The following is a 13,816-nucleotide window of genomic DNA, read 5'->3' on the forward strand; positions in this document are numbered from 1 at the left end:
CTCCCGCATGGCCTATCTCAAGGCTCGAAGTCAGAGAATAACCCCCTCCCCAAGTACAACATTGAATTTTCCAGTACTCTGCGCATCTCTCTGAGCAGTATCAGGTCGTTTTACGAGCACTGTACATTCCAGTCTATCATGTAAGGATCTGGGGATAATCAGAGTAGGAAATTTCGAAGTAGCAGCACATATTATAGAACATTTCCAAAATACTATACTTCAACAGTTAGACGTTAAAATGCAGTTAAAAGTTCGTGTTGCATAATTGGTATTATAATCATTCCGATGAAGGTGAGAGTAATCTGGGCATTGATTCTCTTTATCATAGAAATTGAACATCACTGCACTTCAAGACATTCTGCATTTCCAAAAGAAAGGCAGTTTCCAGAATTGATGGCAGTAATTGTATTAAGGCTGGGAAACTGCACAAGAGTAATGTTGTAAACAGCAATAATCGAAGATATTACTGACTGTACAATACAATAATCAACACTTGTTTGTAAATCTCATTTTTAATGTAAAAAATACATTATACAAGCATCAGCCAAATCCTTTATGACTATACAAATTACACAAATTTAATTTCACAAAACTGATTACATTATGTTTCTTAATTAATAACATGTACCACCGTCTGTCTACGTAATAATTCAGTGCATCGTGCATACACTAGCAACGAAGTATAAAAAACTTATTATTTTTATTAATTAGTACCATATACCTCCACCATCTAGAAAATAATATTCACTAGGCTATATTGTATATATATATATATATATATATATATATATATATACCAGCAAAGCAGTAACAAAAAATTGATTATAATATTTTTTTAATTAATAGCTTACACCACCATCCGTCTAAAAAAATTAAGTATAAGCTTAGGCGTATCGTGCAGCATATACCAGCAACGAACGCCTTAGATTTGTTTCAATCCCTCATTCTAAGAGTATGTTTAAGTAAATATAAACAAACAAAACTACTTAAAAAACAATACTACAATAGCAATTTCAGTACACTTTGAATTGGAGTAACTCAAACAAGCAAAGAACACCTTACGTTCATGTTTTCATAACTCATTCCAGATTTACAAGCTGACATGGAATTTTAGGGTAACTGGCGTGAACATCAATTATTATTAATACAGGAAGCTGAGAATAAAATTTAAAATTCGAGAAGGCAGTTGGAGGATGAGATAAGAGATAATTGTAACAGTGTTAAGGGAAAATCCTGGTTTGTCAGTGCTGAGGCGTGTGAAGCTACAAGGAAAGAAAGAGTGACGATTTCCCTGTTGACTTTTAATCCTCCTGCTAAAATTGGAATGCAGAATTTCAGTAAGTTCTGTTACTCCCCTCTAACCTCTGTGTGAAGCGTTCCATCTCTGCTTACAAACTGAAATTCACTGATAAACTCAGCTTCACTGTGTATAATTTCGAAACGATGAATGATATGGATCACATAGCAAATTTTGAATAAAAATGTTGTAATTTTTTATTTCTGTATAAATTGAAACAAAACTTTTGAGGATCTGTTTTACTAATTTAAATGTCTATATAACATATTACTATTTCACAAACTCATTTTATGTGCCTAAACACACACTTTTTTAGTCATGAAAGTCCCAGCCCAATTTACAAGTAATTATTCACAAAGCAATGTCACTGCAAATTAACTGTACTACAATAGCAACTACAGTATACTTGGAAATTAATGTAACTTAAACAAAGAACAACTTAAATTCATGTTTACATCACTCAATATAAAGTCATGAGTAAACACACATAGCACAATGCGACTATAAGTTAATTATAAAAGCATCACCATACTATTTGAAATTAATATAACATAAACATTAAATAAACGTATATAATACAAATTGGTTGCAATCAGAGTGCTCCAGTTGACTCTGTAACACAAGAAGCAGATTCTTCATCACCTCCAAACGTTTTAACGGCAATAATTAGGCCTATTTCTTATAAATCAGAGTGCAGGAAGCACAGCCTCATAATAATTGTTAGCACAGGCAGACGAATGTCTTGTTTGCTTACAGATATAAATTTATAAATTTTCAATTACATTTCAAGTCCTATTTGAATGCTTTCAGCCTTGAATTTTACATGCAGAATAACAACGGAATTTGGAATTGGAGCCAAAGGAGCTCCTCTGCAATCCGACTGTTATTTTTCACGAGACAAAGACGATATTCTCGCCTAAAAGCAACATTTAAGTGGATGGTAGTTGATTTCAAATAAACAAATAATAATTAATTTGTATTATTTCTTCATTTTTTCAGAGAAATAAATAAAAACATTCTTCATAATTTGATCTCAAATTATTTAAAACGTTAAGATGATTCCAAGATGATTGTGAGATTTCAAATAATCGCATGTGACCTCATGATCAATATATTTCTCACGTATTAATTGAATAATTAATTAATTAGCTTATTGATTTGTTTATTTATTTATTCATTCATTCATATATACGATGGTATTCAAAATGCATATTTATTTTCCAATCACGATGTGTTGCGGGTTGCATCGTTCTCCCGCTAACGCTCAAGAAGCGCTAAGTATTAGGCCTACAGAAATTCAAGTGAACATTTTCCTGGACAGGTGCTCACTTAAATGTTCCACGTTAAATATACAAAAAAGATGTAAATGCAAGAATTTCTCAAGTCGATATCAGATTTTTAGCATCTTACCAACTGCCCTCTTCATTAGCATATAATTCATCTAAAAATGCATCCTGTATTACTAAAATTGAAAAAGAACAGTTGGACGTAAGGTATTACAACAATTTCTCAATTAAATATTCGGTTTTAATTACTGATAGGCTATGTGCAAAAACAGAGAGGTTATTTAAAAGGTTAAGACTTAAATGTTTTTTCCTCCTCCATTGTCTTCAAAGTCACAGCAAGTAATTGTTTTTACGTGATATTTAATAAGTTATAATATCTGTACGTCTTAGCGTCAACAGTAGAAAAGCTGTATTATTATGGTGTAAGGCTTACGTAAGATTTCAGGATATTAAAATTCAACTTCCATATATATGTTTCACACACATCTTTCCACTTGAAATCGCCACTAATGTTTACAAGACATTAAATTTTGTCGAATATAAGCTTTACATTAATGTGTAGAAATATTTTCCACATTAAAAATAATTTTTATGACTAGTAACGCCTTCAAAACAAGGTTACTAATAATACGCAATGCAAACATAACAATGTTGTGAGTCACGCATATGACAATGAATTAGAGAGAACATATCACGCAATAGCTTCTCCAACCACACATATTAATTACTATTGTCCGGATATTCGGTAAAATATATTGTAAAATTTAGTGCCGCGTCAGCTCCGAAGAAATTCATGAGTCAGTTTTCAGCAGAAATACATTGTACATGAGTACTCTGTCACTCCATAGGCCTATGAGTCATCCGCTCTCTTCTTCACAGGACATCAACATGGAACGGTGCAACAGGAAACCTGTAAAGAAAAAGAAAGACGTACATTACTTTTATCCTTTCTCTGCTTTACCTTTCGATTATTTGTTTTGTCATCATCTGCCGAACATTTTACGTAATAGCCTATAGAGAGATTCTTCTAAACATCATCTCCGTTCAACATCTATTTACAGGATTCAACAAAGATCTGTTTTCAGAAAATGGGAGGGGTGATAGTAGGATAATAAAAATAAAGTGCATAAAATTTGCTTATAATACGGCATTGGCGTTGGAAGAGGAGATGAAGGGATATGCTAATAGCTGTGAGCAGTATGGGATGAAGATAAATGCAGACAAAACGAAAATCATGGTTATCGGAAGAAAAATAAAGGCGGTAGGTGTGCGAATTGGAATTGAGACAATACAACAAGCGGGAAGCTTCAAATACTTAGGGTGTACTATGAATATTAACATGAGCTGCTGCCAGAAAGTCGAAAGGAGTACAGCAATGGTAAAGGAAGCTTCTAATGAAAAATGAGCATTATCACCAGACGTTTTCAAATAGAACAAAGAGACTAGTTAAGATGTAGACATACAGTACCGGTGCATGTGGGAAAACTGCTTCGTTCACTGAAGTGTGAACTGTTAACTTGCAACTTGCTCGATTTACACCTAGCTAGTATTCAAAGTAACCAAACGTAGGTCTCTAATTATTGATATATTTAAAGGCGAATTAGGTTATACAGTACTCGCAAATCGGCGACTAGTACTCTTCGTGTGGTTTTTCACAGTTACTTAGGCAGATGCCGGGTTGGAATTTTTATTACCACGGTTCATTTTCCCTTCCCCTCCCGTGTAGAAAGGGAATTTAGATTTCATATCATATCGTTCATCATCTTCATCTCATTCAATAACCATATTCAGGCCAAGACGCATGTCTTCATCCGCTTACAGGAGGGCGCGTCCTCTCCGCAACTGTTCCTGGGTTCCCAGCCTTCCGCAATACCTCTGTCAGGATTCGTTCCTTAAGAGCACTTCCAAGGGCGCTTCGACAACTTGGAATGGCCGTTGGAATAGATCCTGTGATGCTTAGTCACTTGCCGGTATGAACGTATAGCGGGGGGAAAATAGAAGGCCCCCATTGGATGAGCGAGTGAGGGGTCACATGCTGCCGGTGGGCTGGTACACCTTCAAACTCATTCATCCAGTAATATTCGGGGTGCACAATAGGCCTCAGTATTGCCGACGTACAAAGAGTCGTCCTAACCCGCCCGTGGCCACCGTGACTTAACCTAACCCTAACTCTAGTACTCATCACAATCCGGCGAGGCTGTTGTGTATCACCTCATAATAACATTTGGGAATAGGACTGTAGACAAATACCGCTCAATCTTTTGCTCTCGTTTTAATAAGGATAATAATAATAGTAATAATAATAATAATAATAATAATAATAATAATAATAATAATCTTGAACACACACGCCGAAAGAGTCATACAGAGTTGAAAACTGTAAATAAAAGAACTGAAAATAAATGAAGCTGACCTCAAATTCTTCTAAGACTTTTCTAAGATTCCCAATTAAGACTAGGGACGCGGCGACATAATGCGACCTACCGACAATAAAAAAGGAATAAAACATATTCTCAGGACGCCAGGATGTAAAATGTTTGACCGTGTTTTAAGCTATAGTTGTAGCAGCCACTGAAGCGTGAAATGTAATGGCGATATGGTTCATAAGTACAAAGACAATTGCTTTTCTTTTATGAGGCTCGCTCATGAGGGAACATAGATGTCGGACTTTTATAGTTTCTTCCCCCTCTGCCTTCAAATTTTAAAGCTCAAAACTTCCCGACGCAGCATCATCGTGTCGCACATATGCAACGACTAAAGTCGTACTAAAATATATCGTCAAAATAATTTTTATATCAAGCAGATCCAGAATTGCGATTTGACGTTACTCGTATTACTTAATGAAAGTAGACTGGTGTTAGTTTTATGAACGGAAAAAGCTCACTTAGAATATATTTTCAAGTTTGTTTTATGCAGTAGTGTGAATATAAAACACAATCTGAAATTGGGGTAAAATAAACGAACGTTAAACTTCACTTCAATGAAACTTACAAGATTTCAAGGAAATAATCATTTGGCTAACAATTTCTAGTAATTTCTTAATACATCATACGTGCTGCGCAATAATTGAGTTCAGTTATTGTCATGCTGTGAATGAAATTAACTTTAGAGGTTTTTTCTAGATCTTACATTTACATAAACTGAACCATATAATTTGTACTAATTGAAGAAGATGAACCTTAATTCTATAGGTTGCATACGAAAGATTAACTACAATCATACAAACTACTCGTAAGTATTGACTACGCTCAAAAATCACATGTTTGAAATAGATGTACATAGTGGCTTTTTCGCCATGCCATGTTCACTAAATGAAAGATCTTACATTATACTGTATCAATAACTGTGCGGATTAAGATAGAAAACAAAGAGAAAAACAATTTGAAGGCAATAAGGGATGGAAGCACACCTAACGTTTTTGTGGAAATAATGTTTTCTTAGTGAATGAAATTGCTGACAAGTTTGTATAATTTATTTGGAAGCACAAATGACAAAAAATGAATTAATAGTTGAAGTAGAGAATAGGATATAGGCAGCAAACAGAGGACATGATGCAATACTTCCCATATTAAAGAGTCAGTCAGCATACAGACAATCTAAAATCAGGATCTACTAGGCCTTCAGTGCAGAAATTAGCAAACGACTGACAGTTTTTGAAAGAAATACACTGGAAAAATTGGGTGCCATAAATTCAATGACAATTTTAGAATTAAAAACAAATTCATGCAAATATACCGAATGGCGTACAAAAACTACAGAGTCAAACATAGGATACCATACTGCTTAAACTGAAGATAGGACTTACATCCGGCGAACAATAGGTGAGGAAATATTGACACAAATCTTAGACTTTCAAATGGAACCAGAGAAAAGATGATAAGACTATTTAAAGTATATTAATCATGTAGAATCAATCATTTAGATGTTAGAAAATGCCGCCTGCCATGTAGATGCATACTCCTGTACCCGGTGCAGATTATTGTCAGTAAGTGCAGCCAAGGCTCCAGGCTGTGTAGCTGTACATAGCTTGCTTGACGTTTGGAGGCTCTCGGTACACAGTTCCTTAAATATACTCATAAAATGAAATATGAATAGTAGAAGTGGAGAATAGGATATCGGCAGCAAACACAGCAAATTACGCACTAACTACTTCCCATATTAAAGAGCCAATCAGCATCCAGGGAATATCAATTCTGGAACTATAGACGTCAATAAGACCTATCATATCCTAACATACGAAACAGAGACATAGACGTTTAGTGCAGAAAGTAGCATATAGGCCTAGTTACCTTAACTTCAAGACCTCTTAAGGAAATAAAACAAGATTTTACAGTACAGAATAAATTCAATTTATTTTGAATAATAAATGGGTTGGTTGGTTTTATGCAACATTAGTCTGTATACTTTTGATTTAAAGCTTTTTGTGCTAACTTCTGCTCTGTACCTAAATTTTTGGGTCAATTAAGAGTTTTTAATGCTTATTTCTGCGAAAGGACGGTGAGTTACGTGTCCTTGGATTTTAATAATAGGAAACATATTTACAGATTATTTTATTTTACAATAACACATTATTTCCAATATAAAGAATGTCGTGTTTTTAGCAGGCTTCACCACCGTGTAAGTCACAAGTCTTTTTAGAAAATATTTATTTTTCCTCTCTTTCCTCTAAGAGGAACAACTTTTTAATCAGTTTTATTTAAGAAAGCTTTGTATTCCAATATTATTAAAAATTAAAATACACTTTTGAAAGCCTTAAAATTGAATTAATATCTCGAAGTTGAAAATTTGCTTTTGTAAGTGTAGTGCACAATCAACACAATAAGAAATTTATTGTACAAAATTTTCATAGAAAGAATTAACATCCTTAGTCAAGATCTTTTTTTTAAGTTCTACAAGTGTTCAAATTTAACTTCATTTTCAAAGATTGGTTGTACAGTACAGTCACAGTACTGCTTCCCTTAGTGTTTCTTTCTGTGCCATAATGGTGCCCAGTCATCATTATACTGAAATTTGTAGTCATGCCGTCTTGTTTCTGTCTGATGGATCTTAAATCAGTTCTCTTAAAATCATCTATTTTGAAACCAGGCCTAATAGAGCCATAATAATTCAGTACACCGAAGTTTCGAAAATACGTGTAATCCAAAATGACACTGGAAAGGACTTTGGTTTATAACGAGCTAACTTACAAATAGACACATACTCTGGTGGAATGTGAATCTCTAAATTATTTAACTTCCCTCCAATAAGTGAGTGCACAGCTTCACATTCCATCTGGGTATGAACCCTTATACATTTTATTTCGTTGGGCGACATGAAGCAAGGCATTGCTCAGCGTAACATTTCTGTTCTGAGTTGCAAAACCATTACTATCTCCTGAAACTGTTGGCAGATCTGAAATGAAATTATAGAGGATTGTGCTGAATTAATTGATGAATTGTTTATGCTTGTGAATTGAATTATTCTACTTAAATGGCATGTACAATTTTATATAGCTCAACTAAAATATGTTTTTATATTGACTTAATCTGTTTACTATGTATTGTATTTTTTGTTTAGCATAACTGATGAATTGTATGTACTGTAAATTGAATAGTATACTGTATAGGTCAACTGATGAATTGTTTAAGCTTATAAATTGAATTAATCTACTTCATATGAATTGTATAGCTTAACGAAAATAAGTTTGTAAATTGAACTAATTTGATTGTATATGTTTGTATAGTTTGGCTGATGAATTGTATATGTTGTTAAAATGATTACTAGTCTGTGTAGCTCAACTGATGAATTGTATATAGACCTACTGTAAATTGAATGGTAATATGCATAGCTCAACTGATGAATTGTTTATGATTATAAATTGAATTAATCTACTTGATATTAATTGCACAAATTTGTATAGCTTAATGCAACTTTGTATTGTATATATTTGTATAGATTTGGCCGATGAATTATATATGCTTTAAATTGAATAGTAATCTATATAGCTCTACTGATAAATTGTTTGTGTTTGTAATTTGAAGTAGTTTGCATGATATGTATTATCAATTTCTGTATATCACAACTGGTTGAATTGTTTATGCCTTAAATTTAATTAAATTGTTTTGTATTATAATATAGTTCAACTTATGAATGATCGTTTGCGTTTGTAAATTTAATAATCTGATTGGCTATGTATTGTATACTTTTAGTAGAGCCATCGATGTAGCTCAGTCGACAGACTCGCTGGGCTGCTGATCCGGAGCTGCGTCCGGGCTTGGGTTGGATCCTCCTTTGGACTTTGGTTTCTTCGGAGGTTTTCCCCAGCCGTGGGACTGAAGCCGGATGGTCTATGGCGAGTCCTTGGCATCAAACCCTTTGATTTGATTACCCCCTTTGATTTGATTACCTGGTTGGGTTTTTCCGAGGTATCCCCCACCGAAAAGGCAAATGCCGGGCAATATTTTGGCGAATCCTCGGACCTCATCTCATCTCACTACATCTCGCCAAAATGTAAAAAAATGTAAAAAAAATTGTACAAAATTGTAAAAATTGTAGAAAATTACTAAATTGTAAAACTATAAAAATTTTTAAAAATTGTAATTGTAATATTGTAAAATGTTGACATGTTCCACATCTTAAAGCTTCATTGCTCATGTAAGATCTATGGAATAAAATAAATGAATGAATGAATGAATGAATAATTGAAAGTTACCTGCTCATCATCTTCATGCCAAATAAAACAATGGCCTTCCTGTGTTTTGAGGTTGAAAATTGTAAATTTGTATACACAAATTTCAGCTTATAGTAGAGATCTAACGCTGTCATTCAAGGACACATGAGGATGCCGTGCAGATTCATAGCGAACACCCATTCTGGGGCTTTGATATAACACAAATCAAAATGAATAAGTTATTTAAAGTATTTTTGTTACCGTACTCATTTTTGTATGAGGACATTTTATAAATAAAACCTCTTAAACATGTATCTTGTATACAAAGCTATCCATTCAAAACTTCTTTATTAACGGTGACATTTTAAAGGTTTTTGTGGCTTTTTGTCATGAACTACATCTTATTTTATACAGTATGTAGCATATTCAGGAAAGCGATTGCTATTGGGAATAACTACAAATAATAAAGTTAATGAAAAGAAAGAATGAAACAGCTTTTTACGTGCGAACAGCGTACTTGCTCCACAGAGAGCAATGATTAGCAACACGATACTCCATTAAGTTACAAGGTTTTGGAATCAACTTACGAGAGATTGAGAAGTTAAGTGGTTTCGTAACAGACCGATTTTAGCATTAGTATGCTAAAGTAAGCTGCACTGTTTTATCAGTAGATGAATACCTGGATATATTTAAAATCGGGTAAAAAAGTGAAAATCGACATCCGAGCGAGTTACGAGGTTTTGGAAGTAAGGCAACAATATATGTGAAACGTAAAATATTGTATCCTCTGCCAAATAGACACCCTCAAAGTAAATGACCAAGTGGTGATTTTTTCCTCGCGAATATTCAAGCAAGATAGACTCTATAGAAAAATACGTTGTATAGTAAAGTGGGCTACAGTATATTAATAGAACTAAAACATATTTCACGAATTTATTTTGTGTTATTGTTGCTAATTCGTTCACTGTAATTAATAATAATAAAATACATAATTAACTAATATATGTAGTATTTTATACAGTACCTTCGTGACAAGGATTTAGTACGTTGACTACTTTCCTTGTGGCAGCCCTGTGGAACGAACCAATGTCGACAGTATCGCAAATGTAGCGGTTCTCCCGTTAGGTCTGGAGTTTTCGATGTGTTTGGTGTATAGGCTGTCTGTAGCCTAATTCATAAATACTTGAAGCAGCTTGAGATCAAGTGTTAAAGTTGGGTCTTTTTCTATTAACGATTAATCCATTGAAATTTATGAACTTCGAGTTACAATGGGTTTCTTAGACTTGTGTTTTCGATTTACATAATTACACACCTTAAATTTATGTTTAAAGATTAGCTTACCTAAAGGATACGTAAATACAGTTACCCTTGTAGGCAAAGTGGCACATGTTAATACTCCACTAAATCTTTGTAATTTAATAAATTAAATCAACTTTGAAAAATGCTGACAGAAAATAAACATTACACTTAAAATATTGCATACATAATAATCAGCATATTTTCATTTGTGAACAGACTGGGATATAATGTTTTCTTTTAAATATACCGTCCATTTCAAAACCGTAATATTGCAAAGAAATTAACTTGCATTGATATATATACATATATATGTGTATATATATATATATATATATATATATATATATATATAAACACCGTTCCTCTGTGACACTGTTACATAGTGTTCTGAGGTCACATCTTAGTATTTATTTTAGAATTAGGCCTACAACCAAGAATCTAAAGATATTGACTTGTTATAATTGAAGAAGGTCAAGTTGGTGGATTTTGGTTCGAGCATCACTTTGATATTTTTATTATACTTTAATATCTTCCGTTTTCAGCGTTCCTATATAGTCATTTACAGTTGGTAGTTCTGTTGTTAATTGGTAATGCAGCAAACTTATTGCCAACCACACATGTACGAATACATTATTTTCTGTTGGTGGGTGATACAAAGGAGGACTTGATTCATACCATTCACTCTCTGGATGTCTCCTACACTATACAGTAATCTTTTTGCTTCTTCCCAAACAAACTTTGCAGGTCCACAGTTCGTTACACGATGTTTTTATGTATCCAAAAACCCAAATTTTTTGCAGGCCGGTGACGCAGTGATATTGTGGCGATACTTCTTCTCTTCCGTTGGGATAATTTCATTGATGTATTCATATGCTGAAATCTTCCATGTGGTAGGAATGTCCGCCAGGTGGAGGTTATTCCAGATTTTGGACCGTCTCTCATTCGGATATCGTTCCATTATATGTGGTGTCTGATAAGTGTCTTGCAGAATGTGCTGATATATCATTTTTGTTTGTTGCGGGCCATTTACCCCCAAAATATCTGCTGGGTATTTTTCAACCTGTTCCCAAGATTGTCTTATCAAGCGTGGTAATGTGGAGGTCCTCTTTCGTAGTAATGGTGTATGATGTTCCCAGAAATTTATATCTACCTGGCCCCCCCTTCCTTGTAGTGCTCGCATTACGTTGCATATAAAAAGTGCTTGACATTTCTGTTTTACGGCTGTTAGCTGCAATCCTCCCTTCTTTTTCGGTAGATATAATTGCGTTTTTTTTTTTGAGCTTATAGAAATGTCCCTTCCACATATAATAGTTTACAGCTTTTTCCATGATGCATGAATATTTGTTAGTCATTGGCACAACTCGAGCGATATACCATAATTATGACAGACAAAATACATTGACGTGCCAAATTTTCTAAAACTAATTAAGATTTCTGCTGACATTTTCAAACATTGAGGCTCGGCTGCTGGCAGTAACTTTAGACCAATTGCTTTCCACGATATCGTCAAAGGAGGTGCATACCGTTAGACCTAGTATATTTGTTTTAGCTTTAATTGGGATGTTATTGTTTGTTGTTGGGGCCATTTCCCTACGGGCAATAAAGTTGACTTTTGATAATTTATTTGCGCGTTTGAGGCCTCACAATAAGTTTGCAAAATGCCCGGTAGATATTCACACTCTTCGACGTCACGAAGCAGGACAACGTCGTCTGCATACACTATTATTGTAAACATTGATGTTGGTACTCGATTTCTAGAGTGCAGTACCTGATGTGCAAGTCGTATAAATGGTTCTACACTGACGGCAAAAAGAAACATAGATAGAGGACACCCTTGTCTGACTGAGGATTTTATTGGAATTCTTTTATTAATAAACCCATTAACTTGAATTCGAGAATGTGCCTTTGCGTATATCGCTTTAATGATATTAATTATTTTCTGAGGAATACAGAAGTGCTGCATGACTGCGTATAAATAATTGTGGTTCACTTTGTCGAAAGCTTTCTCAAAATCGAGCGATACCAGTGCACCACTTTCATTTGGATGTTCTTCATGGTGTAATATGGTGTCTCTGATGGCAGTGAGATTGTCTGTAATGGACTTATTAGGGATGCCACATGTTTGCCCTGTTTCAAAAATATCTTGAGACATAGATCGAAAAAGGTTGGCTAGAACTTTCATCAGTAGTTTATATTCGGTGTTTAATAGTGTGATGGGTCTATAATCGGTTGCTCTACTAGGAGATTTCTTCTTCGGGATGAGCGTCACCACACCGTCACTGAACCCATCAGTTATATCATGAATATTAAAAATATAGTTGAACAGTTCCAACAAATATTCTTTCATCACTACCCAATGTGTTTTGTAAAACTGGTATGCTAGACCATCTGGGCCGGGTGCTGTGTGTTTAGGTGCTGAATCTAATGCTTTCCGGATTTCCTCTTCTGTAACTGGGTGTTGCGGTTCTTCTTGCTGGATCACACTTAAGTGACGATTGATATGTTTGAGTAGCTTTTGTATTTGCTGCTTCGATATATTTGTATTTGCACATAAATTCTGTTTTACATTCCTTGTTTGTGTTGAGAGTTTTCCCAGCCACCGTCTGAAGATTTGTAATGAATTTGACATGGTGTTTTTGCTTTTCTTTTACTAAGTGATAGAGGGCACATTTTTCGTCTTCGTTTATTGTAGGAACTTTCGATCGAATTACTACTCCATACATTTTCTTTTCCTGTAAAGTGCATATTGTGCGTTTAACTTGACTGATTAATTCCCATTTATTACCTTCTGTCTTGTGACGAGAATAAAGTTCATTTAACATCTGATAATAAAATTGAAGTGTAGCTTGACTTTCCTGTGCTCGCAGATATCCCGCAGTCTGATAGAACGACTTAATTCCGTGTTTTATAATACGAATCCATTTCTGCATAATACTTAGAGGGAAATTTTTTACTCTGCGTTTTATATTTTCAAAATGATCATTAAAATTCTGATTAACATCATGCAGTTGAAGTAAGGAGTTGTTTAGTTTCCAATAACTGCGTCCATACAAAGGAGGTAGTGTTTCGGTTATTGTTGACAATAGCACACAATCATGTTCGGAGAATGGAGTGGGAATGACTGTCACGTTGTATATGTCATTTGTATACGCTTCACTGATGTAAAAACGGTCAAGTCGGGATGCACTGTTCTGTCTGTGAAATGTAAACGTTACGTTGTTTCCACGCTTATTTTCCCATGTGTCCACAAGCTTTAAGTCCGTCACTAGTGTTTTTAAAACAGGC

The 13,816-nt window shown here is 34.4% G+C and overlaps 1 protein-coding gene across 3 annotated transcripts in view; it reads right to left on the bottom strand.

Moving 5' to 3' along the window:
- Positions 1-493: 493 nt before the first annotated feature.
- The window catches only part of LOC138694201 (uncharacterized), a 334,207-nt gene continuing 320,884 nt past the window's right edge, over positions 494-13,816 (bottom strand). For all 3 annotated transcript variants that reach the window (XM_069817762.1, XM_069817760.1, XM_069817761.1), the window contains one exon: positions 494-3,493. The gene's annotated coding sequence lies outside the window, so the exon portion shown is untranslated. The remainder of the gene's footprint in view (positions 3,494-13,816) is intronic.

Source organism: Periplaneta americana, unplaced genomic scaffold (assembly GCF_040183065.1).
Source record: "Periplaneta americana isolate PAMFEO1 unplaced genomic scaffold, P.americana_PAMFEO1_priV1 scaffold_84, whole genome shotgun sequence".
NCBI lineage: Eukaryota > Metazoa > Arthropoda > Insecta > Blattodea > Blattidae > Periplaneta > Periplaneta americana.